We start from the raw sequence: 15,817 nt of genomic DNA, 5'->3' as shown, positions 1-15,817 counted from the left end.
GCCGGGAGGAAATGATGTGTTGCTGCCTGGTTAATCACAGCTCCAGACACTCATTGGCCGAGCGCTCCGCAGCCACTTCCTTCTCCTCCTCCTCCCGCTCCTCCCGCTCCGACTCCGGCTCTTTGCAGCCGCCGCCGCCGCAGCCTGCCCCTCGGCGCTGGGGGAACTTTTCTACTCTCAGTGACCGTCCCCCCGCGACTGCCCCCCGGGCCAGCCCCCATCCGGCCCGCCCCGCCCGCGGCCGTCCTCCCAGCCCGTGCCGCGGCGCCTCGGGAAGTTTATTCCGCCCGCCCTCCTCCCCTTCCTTCTCCTCCGCCTCCTCTTCACCCCGCCTCCCCTCCCTCCCCCGGCTCTTTCCCCGGGGTGGCTGCCGCTGCCGCCGCCGCCGCCGCTGCTGCTGCCAGGCTGCTCTTCGGCCAGCCGCACCGGCCCCAGGGCTGGAAACCACCCGGCCCCGCGCACCCGCCCGCCGCCGCCGCCGCCGCCTCTCGGGGACGGCCGCCGGCCCTCAGCCCCGCGGAGTTCCGGGCTCCCTCGCCGGCTGCACCGCCCCGCCCCGCCCCGCGCCGACCTGCAGCGCCCGGCTGGCTAGCACTCCGCCTCCCCCCGGCTCAGCCCCCCGCAGCCGCCGGACAAGAGGTGAGGGCAGGTCGCCCGCCGCGCCAGCCGAAGCCCGGGGGACCGAGCGAGGGGAGAACCTAGCGGGAAAAGGCGCAGGAATTGGGGGTGGAGGGTGGGCGTCTGCGGTGCCTCCCCCTCGCTTTCATTCCTTTCTCCCCCCAAGGCGATTCACTGTCGGTGGGGGAAGCAGCCGCGGAACAAAACTGTCTTGCTGTGGGCCTGAACTGCTGGTGGGATGTGGGAGAGGGCAGAGGCATGGAGTGGGGTGGTCTCGGGTTTGCAGTGTGTGTGCCTGTAGTGAACTCCTTCAGGGTGTGCGCCTCTGACTTGTAAATCGATCTGGCCGCCTGACCACGGGGCTCACCTTCCCAGCTGAGCTTGGTAGAGAGTCAAGGGATGGGCAAATCACCCCCACCCTCAAAATATCCGTCTCTTCCAAGAGGAATTTTCTGCTGGAGAGACAGCCAATAAACTCTGCTCAACGCCCTCCCTCCCTCCCTCCGTTCTTCCTAGCTGCAGTTTCAAAAAGCTTCAAAGCCAGGAATGTGGGATTCATCTTCCGATCCCCAGAAGGCAAATGTGGTTACAGATGTTGCACGGTACTTTGCCAAGTTTAAAACCCTTCCTTCAACACTGTAACCAAAACAGTGAGGCTGGAGCCGTGGGTGCGCTGGGGAGAGAGGTGGGCCTCTGCCGCGCTGGAAGCACTCACTTCCGTCGGGTTCTAGACTGTTTCAGCTCTGTCCAGTTTGTGCTAGATAGGTCTCCCAATCTTCCCCGACCCTCCCTTTTTCCCTCTGGAGTTCTGAAAGCTCCTTGCATGGGAAAGAAGCTGTAGAAGAAGCTCCTTAGGCAAGAAAACATTCCACTTAGCAGAAGAAAAGTCTTGGTTAAAAAGTTGTGCTTACTGTGGCTTTGGTAGAGAGATAGGAAAGTAATACAATGGATTTGTTAATTTCATTGGGCTTGCTTTCTTTTTTGAAGTGTGTGTGATGGGAGTTAGATTGTGAGAGAAGGGACTGATCTCATCCGCATTTTGTATATTTTTGAAAAGAGGCCTGGCATTTAAACACAGACTAGCCCAGTGGTTTAAAAGAATCCTGTTCCAGAGATGCAGACTGCTCTGACAGCCCAAGGAAAGTCGGTGGCAAAAAATAGTCACCACCTCCCCTTTCCCCCCCAAAAATTCTTCCTGGAAAGGTGGTGGTAAGAAATTTCAAGAGATGGGCTGATCCAAGTGGCGGGCCTTAAATGGAAACACTATAGTATGTCCTGGCACTTGTCTCTGGAGGTGGGTGGCTGGCGGGGGGCCCGGGCTCTGGCAGCCAGCAGACGCTAGACTTGTGCTGACCTCAGACACTGGCCTCGCCCTCCAATTTTACAGTATGCTTGAGTGTGAAACCTGGATCTTCCCCATTTTGCTGATGGGGACACAGGGGTCGTTCAGGAGGTTATCTTAGGCCTAGACAGGATTTGGATCACCTGGCTTCTGAGACCAAACCACTTTTTTTCCTGATTCAGTGGTTTTTGTTTTCTATCCTGGAATTAAAAAACAGAAGTCTTTGGAGGCTGAGATGCGTATTCCTTAGGTTGATGGAATTGTGTGTTGGATAATCACATTTCTACAGTCAGCCCTTGTGAAGATACTCAAAGGTGGTTAATGATGTTGCAATAAATTCTGGACAGATGAGAAAACAAGGGCCAGGATGGATTCATTCTCTTCAGTATGGGTGAGATTTACTTGAAATGGAGAGATGGCTTTAGATAAAACTTGATATAGGTAGTAGTTTTACAGCTTTTGTACACTGGAACAGTGATCATTTGAATACGAATAAGTTTCTTGTTACCTCTGAGTAACTTAAAAGGATACCAAGGATGATGGAGAGTAAAGATGGAGGAGTATGCCCTGTTCTGGAATGTGACGAATTAACTTCAGATGTGAGGAATTTAATTCTGTTAATAGTACTGATTGTTTTTCTAAGTAGTGATTTACCAAATTTGTGCACCTGTCTGTGGAATGGAAAACAGTGACTGATCAGTAAAGAGAGACTATGCCCGGTTTACTCTGCATTACATAGAGCTAGTCCTGTGATGATTGTAATAGGCTTCTAGGTAAGGTTGGATTGAGTAGTCCAGCCTTCTCAGCGAGGAAGGGCCAGGGCAGAAATGGATTTGAAAAATGATCCTGCTATTCAAGGTCACGAGGTGGAGATGGAATCAATGAGTGTATACTATAATTTTAGGCAAACAGGAGCTGGAACTAGGAATTGTCCTCTGTGACTGTTCTGCTGTTGGATCCCTGCCTCTTGATTTATTTTTACATGTTAGAAATTAGGGAAATATAAACTATTGGTGGTGGCAAAATCCTTTGATATGTTTTGAGTGAATTTAATGACAGATATGATGATTTGGGGAGGAGGGGACTGGATGTGTGCCAGACACTGTGCTCAGATCTTTACACGCACTTTTTCATTATATTTTCACAACAACCATATGTTTTATTATTATTCCATTCCGTTACAGTAAAGAATTGTGGCTTGGCAAAACTGAGTTGCCCTAAGCTGTAGAGCTCATCAAGGGTGGAGTAAGGATTTGAACCAGGAGTTTGTGGGATGCTGGAACCTATGTTCTCGGCTGTTTTTGCCAGTGTTTGCCAAATTTAATTCATTTCTACACTATCGTCATGAGTTTACCATAATTCAGTCTGTCTCACTTAGTCTGTTAGTATTTCTCTTTAAAGCAGCAGTTTACCTAAAAAAAAAAAAAGGCCTTAAAGACACCGTGTTTTAAGAAGAAACAGTATATCACTGCTGTATTTGGAAAGCCAACTCACCTATAATGATTAGGAGATAATCCTAAAGATGCATTGACACTTAGATTGAAACCCATGTTCTGGATAATGAATTCCTGGGTGTGTGTGGGGTGTGTGTACGTGCGCACGTGTAGGGTGTGTGTGTGGGTGTGGGTGTGTGTGTGTGTGTGTGTGCGCGTGTGTGTGCGTGCACGCGCTGAAGGCACCTGGGGATATGGGTGGGGTGGAGGACGTAGGTAGATGATACAGTGTTGGTTGATAATTCTGGTTTTTGATTGAGTGATGGGTTCATGGGTGCTGATTTTATTTTTAGACTTTATAACCTACATACAGGATACATACTTTTTTTGTAAAAAGATTAAGAAAATTAAACACATAACTATTAACATAATGATTACTTGGGGAATATTTCCCTGCACCATATAGACTTAGCTTGGTGCCTGTGTGAAGTAGGCACACAAGAACTGTTGGCTGATTGACAAGAACCCAGGTGATAATTTTAAAGCAAGCTGATTGTTGTCATACCCAAATAAGATTGAGGTAAGCCCCTCTGCCCACCCCCCACCCATTTTCTCCTGCTCCCACTCTCATTTCCAGTATCGTGACTAAAATAATAGTGGGCTGCTGTGTGGTTTCTCCTGACTGCGGTCATGGGAGAGATGGGCTGGGCTGAGGCTGGCACTTCTCAGTATCACCTTGTCTTATACATCTCGTGCTCAGGACGGGGCAAAGAATATTGTCATGAAGTGTTAAAACGCTTTCGTTTTTCTACCCGGTGGTAAGTGTGACCACTCAGACTGGGGAGTTGGTATTTAAGTTAAATCAGTGCCTGGCTAAAATGTTCACAGCCTTAAACTGGTGAGGCTGGGAAATAAAGCTGTCAAGAGATTTTAATTGGAGTCCACATAGTCTCCTGTTTTATTTTCCCAAGCAAATATTGGGCACTGTGGCTTTATTCCTGGAAATGAGGATTGAATTGGGTTTCCTGGTACAAAATGCCTTCTTTGATCTGTTGGAGTGAAAACTTGCTGTTTCTTTCTGCAGCCAACTTGAGCTCTTAGAAGAACCAAATGGAAGATTTACCTCTTCTCTCTTAGTCCTTAGCCATAGAGTGCCCTTGCTTGCTGTGCTAGTTGAAGAATCAGAAGTTCTAAACGGGGATTTGTCTATTGGGAAGACCACTTACGGAAGAGCTTCCTCACGTAGGCGTGACTGGCACATCACAGCATTTGGTTCAGATAGAAGGTAGTTTTACTTGAACTTAAGCTCGCAAAATTATTTAAGAGGCCCAGCAGCTTCCTTTTTGAAGTCAAAATGAGTGTCTTTCCCTCTACCCCAATAATCACACCAGCTGCACGACTGATCAATATTCTTGTGCTCTTATGTGTGTCTCTGGAAATCTGAGCTTGTTTATGTGTCTAAAGACTCTTCTGTGATCATGAGAGCTTTGTTTTCCAGAGCCACCACGACACAGTTGTTTGATTTTTGGGTTTGAGTCTCTGACCAACATTCCACTTTGCCCACTGGAGTTGCTTCACTGTTTGCTCTGGGTATTTGACCTTTATTTCTGTGACTGGGAAAGTGACTTTAAATTTTAGCCTTTCCAGATTTTGTGGAAGTTCATGCAGCAGGTGAAGTTTGTGTTTTGGAGGATGGACTAGGTCAGAGAGACCTATTTAGCACAGATGTCCTGATGGGTTTGTAGGAGTTCAGCTCTTTCATCTTAAGGCTAAGTCTTGGCTGTTTTGCCTTTTCCACACTTTTGGGGAGAACCAAATCTTTTAGGGCTCAGAGTGGTTTCATAGCAAGCATGTGCTTCCTAGATTTTACCTTTTGACATTCTTCTAGTGTTTGGCCATCTTCAGTACTCATGCTGGGATTTGACTGATCTCTTTGGGAGCAAGGACTTGAGGTTATTCATTTCTGTATTTTTAAAATTCTAAAGAATGCAATTTCTGTCACTAAAAACTTCAAATCCTCTTAATGGGCTCCTTGTGTCTTAGTCATCTTTTGTGTATCTCTTGCACCTTATATAATACCTGGCCCAGACCACACAATCAGTAAATCATTTTTTAATTGCTAAGAGAATGAATGGATGGTTGTATATGAGAGGGGCAAAATAACCCAGTACTCTGGACAATCAGGGAGGTGGTCTCGAGATGATGATACCGGACACAGGTCCTTAAATGTGAGTTTGGGAGCTGGGGACAAAAGACACTCTTTAAGTAGAAGGAACTATTGTTTATATCCCTTTATTATGCATGGTATTATAACTTGTACTTAGTGATCTCAAAAGACATCTGTTCTTTTTGATATATGTTTCCTTTTTGGATTGTTTTTGAATTTCAGGATGACACTTCTTTTGAGGGGAAGAATATCTCAACTTATTTTTCCTACCCTGCAGAGCTAGGACTCCTGAAGTAATGTGTATGTGTAGGGCGGTGGGGAGTGGGGTTGGTACTCAAACACTGGTGAATTGACTCCTTGACACTGACTTTCCCCTGTTGCATTTGTTCTCAAACAGTTGACAGTGAAATAGTGTGGTAGGCAGTACTCATGTGAGAGGTGGACGGTGGATGACCTCTTGGGTAAATGGATGGAATCTAAAGTAAACTTCTCTTTTAGTAGGTTTTTAAGGGCTGCTTTGAGTGGGTATCCCACGTAGACCTTTTCCACTTAAACGCTTGATGGCAGGGTGCCTTGCGCATTTGTGAAAGCCAGATAGGCCTTGGTGGCCACCATGCAGTATTGAGACCATTGAAAATAAGACTGCTGTAGTTTTTGTTTCCTTTTTTTTTTTTTAAGGTAGTTATGGAAAAATTATTGACTGAACTAAAAAGTAACCTTGAGTTTGATGAGAAATGTGCAGAAGGGATAAAGGAAGATAGGGGTGATCTTGGACAAAGCTAAATGTTAGATGTAGGGTGATACTTGGAGTTTGGAGAGCAGGGACTGAGAAAAACATAAGAAGTTGAGCAAAACTATTTCTTGTCTAGAGGAGCTAGGCTGAGAAGGTATCTTAAACCAAATTCTGAATCTTCACTATTGAAGATTGATGAGTGATGTTACACTCTGGGTGAAAATTGACTGTGCTTGCTCACTCTCCTTAAGTGATAGTTTAATGCTTATAAGCAAATATCACTAAGAGAGCTAGAGCTTTTGAGCTTGTAACTTGATGTCAGGAACTTAAACAAGATAGAAATATATGGAGGGACCACTACAATATTGTAAAGTAATTAGCCTCCAATTAAAATAAATTAATATAAAAAAATACTGTCATGTCACCTTTCTCACATTTCCTAACAGAATGCTTTGTATGCATATAGTTGCTCAATAAATGTGTTGATAATTTGCATCAATCTTAAAAAATAGAAGTTACTGAATAAATTAAACAACCAGCCTAACAACAACAACAAAAAAGAAATATATGGAGGGACAATCAGTAGGAAGAAAAAGTGAAGGTGGTTTTCTAAAGTGACCTTTACCTTCTTTTCTGGGAATAGGAAAATGGTAAGGGAAAAATATGCCAAATGATAATTTTTAATACACTTTTTTGAACCTGAAGAACTGAACTATTGTGCACAGCCGGTTTCAAGAACAGACATTCTCTTATTTTATGAGTGTGGCCTAGTAAAAAATGGAAAATCTTAGTCCCCAGAGATTATATAAACACGCACATTCTATTTCAATGTTTTAAAAACATCTTTGACTCTTGGTAATTCATTTTACATCATGACCAAGTACATACACGTGCATACACGTGCATATTAAAAATAAAGCTGAATTACACATTTTACAGAACAATGTGGCAGTGCCTTCTAATTTCTAATTCAATTTTTGTTACAAAATATTCTGGTCTCTATCTAGTAAATTGATTTCACAACTTGCTAACGCGTTCTAACCAGCAGTTTGAAAAAACCTGTTCTAGGTATTGTGCAAATCAGCCATAATTCGTGTATTGAATATTTTCTAATCTGAGTGAGAATTTTGTTTTTCTTCTTGTATGAGCCTTAGTCATTCTTACAGATGACCCACACCGCTTTGCTCCCCCAGGGCCCGCGCCGGGCCACCCCGCTGTTGTTGTTTTCTCTGTGTAAGGGTCTTTGATTGTTTTTCCAGATCAGGTTAAAGTGACTAATATGGGTTTTGGACCAGCTTCAAGAGTGCATCATTATCTTGATCCCAACCAACATCGAAGGTGGGGCTAATTGATTTAAACTGGTGGCAGGAGCCATTTAGCTCCCTGTTTATGTAGATTATATTTGAATGGAAAGGTGACTTTTCGGTAATATGGGGACAGCAGGTAACATGCCCCAAAAGGATGAGAGAGAGGTGGGGAAGGTGACCCTGTACACTTATTATTCAGAAATGCAACACGGGATTAATAGGGGACAGCTCTTTGCATTAAAAGATGTAAGTAAGAGCATAAATCCCATGGCAGCAACCATCGTTGTTGTCATTGTCTTTATTAACATTTCCTTGCCTTGTTACTGCTGCCGCTTCATCTTTTCCCCCTTCTTTGTTCTTCATTTATTAAACATTTATCAAGTTCAGTAAAAAACCAAGTTGACCTCAAGGAGCACTTGAATAAGGGTTTGAAGAATTGCACGTGTAACTAACTTACAGGGCAGAACTCCCAAGCATCTTGGTCACAAGATACAGAGGGATAAGGATAGACCAACTCCTTTGAGGAAGTAGCTGTTTAGCTGGCCTTGGAAAGAAGTACCATTTTGATGCTATCATTTGGAGAGGTATCTATTATGTATATGTGTAGGTTACAGAACAGGCAACATTCCGAAAGCAGGGCATGGGGCAAGTAAATATGAGGTAGCTGGCTTTTGTTTAAGAGCCTAGTTGTAGAACACAGAACTGTACATATTTTTAATCACTGGAATCAGACTCAGTGCCTTGAGGTATAGCTTCTTGGAGAGGCATTAAGACCTGAGACATTGCAAAGGAACAGCAGATTCCTGTCTTCCAGTTTGCACTAATTTCAGGGCCAAAGTGTCCTGGGTAGAATGGCCAGTGTTATTTAAATGATTATATTGCATACCCTGCCCCTCTCCCACTTTTTTTTTTTTTTTTTGGCTAAGCAAATATGGAAATTAATAAAGTTAAAAAGCTGTTTGCAATGTGACTGGAGTACCTGAAGGTCAGCACTTTAGAAGAAAACTTAGATTGCGAGTCAAATTATGGTTTACTTTGAATGCCAGGCTGGAGGTTTTAGACTTGATTTTTAGAGAGCATAAATAACATAATAGTACCTGTGAAGGAGGCCCTGATCAGGCTCCTTATTTGCATCCTCTCATTCAAGGATCACACAGCTCCATGTGGTAGTTCATCTTATTATCTTCATTCTACAGAAGGAGAAACTGAGACTTAGAGGGGTGACGGAAGAAGTCTGAGGTCTGAGCTTTAATCCAAGCTATGCGATCCCCAGCTCGTCATGCTGTGGAGCAGAGCTTGAAAACTGAGGGTTTCTGGGCTGAATCCACCTTGCAGTTTTGTCCTGCTTGATACTGCATTCAAAACATTTTTTTCAAATGGTTGCCAACATTTAAATAGGGGGAAATTTCACACAAAAAAGTCTAAATTTCCACTTACTCCTGCGGAATTGAAAGCTCTGGCAGCAGTAGGCCTCTATTCCTGCAGGAAACCTGTGATCGTGTCTGTCTGAGGGGATGTGTGTGCTGGGTTCACCAGAGTTCTGGCTCATCCTGTTTTTCCCGCAGGTACTGAGGCCCAGCCTCAGTTGCTATTTATTGTTTATTTCTTCAGATTCCTAACCAGCCTTACTGCTATATGCTAACTGCATTGTCCCTGTAGGCATGAGTGTGAGACGCCTGTTATATAGCTTTCTGTTGGTGATCACTCTAGTGATGAGGGCAGATGGCCAGAATCTAAGAAGAAATGAAAGTAGAACTAGGGTTTTGACTTTGGGCTGGGGAAGCCATAGATTAATTAAATCATTTTTGTGAAGAGAGGGAGGGATGCGTAGTGGGCAAGCATATCTAACTTTTGGAACACCAATGACTAGGAGAATGGTGTTGATCTTAAAGCAGAAGGTTAGTAAAAGGACCTGGTTTGAGATGGGGTGTGGTATTGGCATTGAGGTTCTGGTGGGACATGGATACAGAAGAGGGCTTATTTGAGTCTAGTGAGGAGTTGGAAATATGATACTGGAACCTTGGAAACAAGGACTTGAAGCTGTGGGAAACGATGGAAGTGCCTTTTGGAAATGGGAAAACATGGGCTAAGATCTGAATGATAAGTGAAGAAGCTACAAACAGTTCAAAGTCTCTTATTGACTTTTTTGGGGGTCAAGTACACCCTGTCTTGCAAATAAACCAAATATTTATCCGAACAAAGGAGTACAATAACAGTCTTCAGCTTCTGGACATGGGAACTGATAAACATCTGCTCATAGAATCAAAGGCATATATACTTTTTGATTAGTGACACCTTTAACTTACATTTATGCCTATTTTGCTAAGCCTTATTTAGCTGAAAAGAATTCAAGCAATGATTTTCTTTTTTTAAATTGTGTCTCAGATGCCCTGAGATTGGGGGAAAAAGTCAAAAGAGAATGGTTCAGTTTGGGGTTTATTCCTGCTTTATCCAGTTTAGAATGGAATGTCCTTTTCAAATTCAGAGGAGTTTTTTCCCCTTATCTTGGCTTGTTTGTTTAGGATTCCCTCCAACTCATTGTTACTTAATCAGCTACATCCACCTCAGCTACTCTCCTTCTCCCCTGGTTCCCTTTTAATCCTTAAAAGTTCCATTGTCCTAGGACATTCTAAGCCTAGGTTGAGTGATCTTTTTCAGGTGTGGGTATTGAACATGGAAATCTTCCAGGAGAGTGTTTCTTTTGTTCTCAGAAAGATTTTTGTCTTGGATATTTCAGTCTCCATTTTGGGCCATCTTGCTCTTTATTTATTTATTTTTTCTCAAATTGGAGTTTTATTTCTAATACACACATAGATTTATTTCATTACATGTACATGTTGATATGAGTTCTTACAATTTTTTTTTTCTGGTGTCCCACCAGAACCTCAAAAATAATATATTTTTCTTCCCTGCCAGTCTGGTGGTTAAGACTCTATGCTTCCACTGCAAGGGGCACAGGTTCAATCCTGGGTCCTGGCCCACCCCCTCCTCCCCAAATCATTTTTATTCATCATAGTATTTTATGGTTCAGTTCAGTTCAGTTGCTCAGTCGTGTCCGACTCTTTGCGACCCCATGAATCGTAGCACACCACGCCTCCCTGTCCTACGTTTTAGAAACCAATTTTGTGTTATGTTACACGTGCTCATGGCAAGACTTGAAGTACAGGAAGGACATACAGTGAAAGGTACCTTGTTCTTCAGCCTTCTGCTTTCCCTTTCTGGAGAAAAACCATGATTAAAACTAATTGTGTATCCTTCCGGTGATAGTGTCTACATTTACAGACTGATGTGTTTTTCTTATATCATAAGTGTTTCATATTGTGCACATTTCAATTCTATACCTGACTTTTTTCTTTTAACTTACCTTGGAAATGTTTTGCTACCAGTACCATCCAGTTCCCTCCTTCTTTTGAAAGGTATTTCATTGTGTGGATGTATCATAATGTATTCAGCCAGTCTTTCACTTGTTATTTTAGGTAACATTATGTGTTACAATGTTGCAGTGCCTATCTTTACATTTACTACTATATCTACATATTGATTTATATATAGATGGATATGTAGATCTGAAACCGTGTAGCTCAGATCCATCTGTCTATCTCTTGTACGTGCTCTGTGTGTGTTGTGCTAAGTCGCTTCAGTCGTGTCTGATTCTCTGTGTCCCTATGGACTGTACCCCATCAGGCTCCTCTATCCATGGCATTCTCCAGGCAAGAATACTGGAATGGATTGCCATGCCCTCCTCCAGGGGATCTTCCCCACCTGGGGATCGAACCCATGTCTGTATGTCTCCTGCTTTGACAGGTGGGTTCTTTACTTCTAGAGCCACCTGGGAAGCCCTATCTCCTGTATATCTGGGGGTCAGTATCTAGAATTGGAATTGCTGAATTAAAGGATGTTTACATTTGAATTTTCAGCATAGGTTGAAGCACAATGGCATGGTGGAAATGAGAAAGTAACCCATAAGACTCAAGCACTAGTCTGTTCTCTGGTGTAAACCAGTGATGTGGTTCCCGAAAGTCACTATATCAACCTTTTTCTTTGTGGCACTTTTCTCTCCTTATCTGTCAGGAAGGGCACAGACTCAGCTATCTCTGAAGTTTAATAATTTGCTGATTCTCTTCTGTTGTCGTCTGTTTTGGCTGTTCCAGTAAATGGAGCCTGATGACTTTTTCCCCCTATATAGTTTTGAGTCTGAAGAATCTTGGGCTCTGGGAACCTTACTAACCACAGCTTTACTTTGATTGTTTTAAAGCACTGTGTCTGGCTTGTGCTTTATGTTAAAAGCAGAGCTTACGTGGTTGGTTGTCTCTCTTTCTCTCTGAAATGTGGTGAGTGATAAGTAGGCCTTTAGTGACAAAGAAACTCATATAGTTAGCTTTTTATTATTGATCAAGAATAGAGCCAATAGATTTTTAGACTTAGGGAAAAATGTTTTATTTTTGTAATAGCATTTTTAAAAAAGCAATGGGTCTATGATAGACAATCTTTAAGAAACAGAAAAATTTTATGGAACAGGCCAGAGCAGACTGCTTTAACTCTTTCGAAGTATTTTATAGTATGAAGAAAGTAAAAGAGGGGATTGTTTAAAATTTTGAGATATTTAGCTGGTATAGTTTAATAAGATGATTGGATTTCTTGGTGGTTACCAAATTAGATGTACTTAAAAATTCAAAACCAAGTAAATGTAATATAAAATTCATGTTTATTCCCTGTACTTCAGTAGTTTTTTGGAATTGGCTCCCCTAAAAATTAAGCAACATGCTTGGATTATTTCACTTGAAAGACTTAGAAATTTTGGGCTGCTAATATAAATGTAATTATTCTGGAAAAGATTTTGAGCCCCTGGTTACTTACTCATCAAAAAAAAAAAAAAAAATCACTTACTAAAGCTCTTTGAGTATACAAATTTATTCAAGTCTTTGTAAAATAGTAAAAAAAAAAAAAAAATCTAAATGTTCTACAGTAACATGTAAAGGTTAGGTATATATGCACAAAAACTATATATGTGTGTATGCCTACACACCCATTATGAATAATATGGAAATTATGTATAATCCCGAAATATTAGGTGAATTTCCAGGGACAGATCTCACCTTAAAAGCTACCCTCTCAGACTTTCCTTGGCTATTCCATGTAGTTAGTGCTTCCTTTTCTGTATCTTGCATGTACTACTATATATATAATATATGTATGTATACATATACATATGTATGTGTGCATATATAATGCGTAGCATATATATCGTGTATATATAATCAGTATATCTGTGGTTAAATACCAAGAGCAGGAACTGTGTCTGGTAATCCCTGTGTTCATGTATCCTGTGCCGATTACAGTATATTGCCTTACCCATTGTAGGCATGAAGAAAATTTTGGAATAAATAGATTGGCCATGGAGGTTATACAAAACAACATTGAGTACAAAAAGCAGGACACTATAAAACAGTATAATTCCATACACACAAAGTATGTACAATTCCATAAACATAAAGCATAGTACAATTCAGGTTTGTAGTCGTATACTATACGGACATAGAAAAAAGAGGCTAGTAGGAAATAAACCGGAATGTTAAGAATTATTATCTCTGGGCTGTGTGGGTCGTGCATAATTTTGAAGAGGAAATTTTTAGATACAGATGGGTAAAGTAAATAATGAAAGATTTTGCACCTCGATAATATATTTTACCCTTTGCGTGTTAAAGGTGGTCACCTTACCTAAAATGATGTATTACAATACTGTGGCCTTTTATCCTCTTGAGTAAAATGTACTCCATCTCAGTAGTGTGACAGGTTTTATATCTACTTTAGAAGTAAATTATGATCTGAGAGTTGCAGTTTTAAGTAACTGGTTTTAATTTCATATCAGTTGGAGTAAAAGGGTATTGAAAGTATATTAGATCTAGTACAAGTGTCTAATTATAATTATTGACATATTTTCAAATGCTCTCTTAAGTGTGATACATTGCCCATGATTTTGACAGCTGTGACTACATTAAACCTGCTGGAGTAATCTTTTCACAAAGGTTTGTTTAAACTTGGAATTGTCGAAAGGATTCTCCATAAAGTGGATGAATGCACATTTAGAGGTCAGTGGTGTTTCATTTCCCATGGTGCCTAGTGATTTTAGTCTGTTAAATGTTCATGAGAAGATTATCTGGATTTTGTTTCAAGAAAATGGGAATTTTATTGTTTTGTATCCTATAACAAATAGGCAATGATAATCCATTGTGATTTGACTCTGTAACGATAGCATAAATTCTGCTTGTTTCTCCTGCTGAAGATCCTCAACCACAAAACTCGAATCCTAAAATTTGATTCTGCTAACAACCTCATTTTTAAAAAGTCTTCCCTCGACTAAGATTATGCATCTCTTTTATTGTGTAGCCGCTCCTTCCTTCTACATAGATTTGTTGACTAGCTACTTTGTGCCAGGTGCTGAGCATGTAGAGACAGACAGGCTGTTAGAGAGCTCAGCTTGGGAGAGAGAGAAAAATGGTCAAGCTATAACAGTGTAGCACCAGAACAGAGCTGTAAGCATAAAGTTGGGATGTGTGGTTCTGTTTGAAAGGGCAGCACAGTCATTTTCTCAGGACAATGATATTCTCAAGCATCTTAAAAGATGGGTGGGAAGGCATCAGATGGGAAAAGGGCTTTTGAGGCACAGAGGCTTGAGTGACCAGAGCCCTACTGCTTAAGTGTGGTCCTTGGATTAGCAGTTCAGTTTAGTTCAGTCGTTTCTGACTCTTTGTGACCCCATGAACTACAGCATGCCAGACTTCCCTGTCCATCACCAACTCCCGGAGCTTGCTCAAGCTCACGTCCATCGAGTTGGTCATGCCATCCAACGAGTCGGATTAGTAGTTGTGGCATCACTTGGGAGTTAGCATCACTAAAATTGCAGTCTCAGGCCCACCCCAGTACTACTGAATCAGAATCAGCATTGCAGCACTATCACCAGGTGATTTGAATGCTTCTAAAAATTTGTTAAACAATAGAACACAGAAAGGATAAAAGATGGGAGACCTAGAAAAGGAGACAGACTTTTTTTTTTTTTTTTTTTAACATGTTTTGACCGAAACTTGCAGCATGTGAGATCTTAGTTCCCCGACCAGGGATCAAACCTATGCCTCCTGCAGTGTGAATGGAGAGTCTCAATCACTGGACCTTCAAGGAAGTCCCTTGGGATTTTTTTTTTTTTTTTCCCTAAACAGGAGGTTGATCATGAAAGAAGTGACATCATGAGATTTACTTTTTCCCAGAATTACCTGGAAGTACAAGTAAGGCAACATTTAACAAAAAGTTTGAATCCTCAGTCATACAGTGCTCCCCAACAAAGGCTCTCATATGAGCTTGAGAAGTGCAGGCTATGTCCTTCTGTCAGACAGTGTAAGTGACTAGAGTATGTTGGAAGTTTTGGGAAGCTGGCAATGAGGAAAACCATTAACTTAATCATCTATCCTGGGATATCCCTGGGGTCTTTCCAGTTTATTCCACAGTGGAACCCTTTATGGCTACACAGCTGTTCACACCCCAGGGAGAGGGGATAGTATTTTGCTGAACACATTTTGGAAGAGACTAGCACTCATTCCCAAATTTCAGACACTGCCTCATCTGACAGTAGGGTCACCCACTGTCCTGATTTGCCTGTGATGAAGAGCTATGCCAGGATCTTCAGTGCTAGAGCCCTGGACAAACCAGGGTGAATTGAGCACCCTTCCCTCTGTTTACCATACCTTTGACTAACTCATTTTCTTTAAATGGTCTCAAGCCTTTTCCCTGAAATAATTGTCTCTCGGGCTTATTCTAATAGAGTCATTCCCAAATTCATCTGCACATTGGAATTTCCAAACCTGATGCTCCACCCGCCCCCCCCCGCCCCTGCCGCCCCCACCGCCAAGGTTGTGATTTAATTGGTCTGGGATGTACCTAGAATTTTTAAAGGTTCCTCACATTATTCTAAGGAGCATGATCATTTGTTCAAAACAACTATACTTGTGGAAATGTGGTCTCGATGTGCACCTTAAGAATTTGCTATGTAATAGAAACATTAACTGTTGGAAAGTGACAAAATGAAGAGCCATGGAGCCTTATGTTGGGGGGACCACCAGTCAGACATGTCCCACTTTGTGGAACACACGTGGAGCCAGAGGGAACAGCAGCCTGGTCAAGAAACAGTGACAGATGTGGCTGGAGAGGATGGTGGTGATTTCAGGG

The 15,817-nt window shown here is 42.1% G+C and overlaps 1 protein-coding gene across 2 annotated transcripts in view; it reads left to right on the top strand.

Moving 5' to 3' along the window:
* Positions 1 to 473: 473 nt before the first annotated feature.
* Positions 474 to 15,817, top strand: part of ACVR1 (activin A receptor type 1) — a 141,239-nt gene continuing 125,895 nt past the window's right edge. The window contains exon 1 of one of the 2 annotated variants that reach the window (XM_040229123.1): positions 474 to 639. The gene's annotated coding sequence lies outside the window, so the exon portion shown is untranslated. Of the gene's footprint in view, positions 640 to 10,852; positions 11,017 to 15,817 lie in introns of those variants that run through there. The other variant, XM_040229124.1, reaches the window with a different exon arrangement.

Source organism: Oryx dammah, unplaced genomic scaffold, assembly GCF_014754425.2.
Source record: "Oryx dammah isolate SB20612 unplaced genomic scaffold, SCBI_Odam_1.1 HiC_scaffold_27, whole genome shotgun sequence".
Lineage (NCBI taxonomy): Eukaryota > Metazoa > Chordata > Mammalia > Artiodactyla > Bovidae > Oryx > Oryx dammah.
This window is presented reverse-complemented; position numbering and strand designations above follow the sequence as displayed.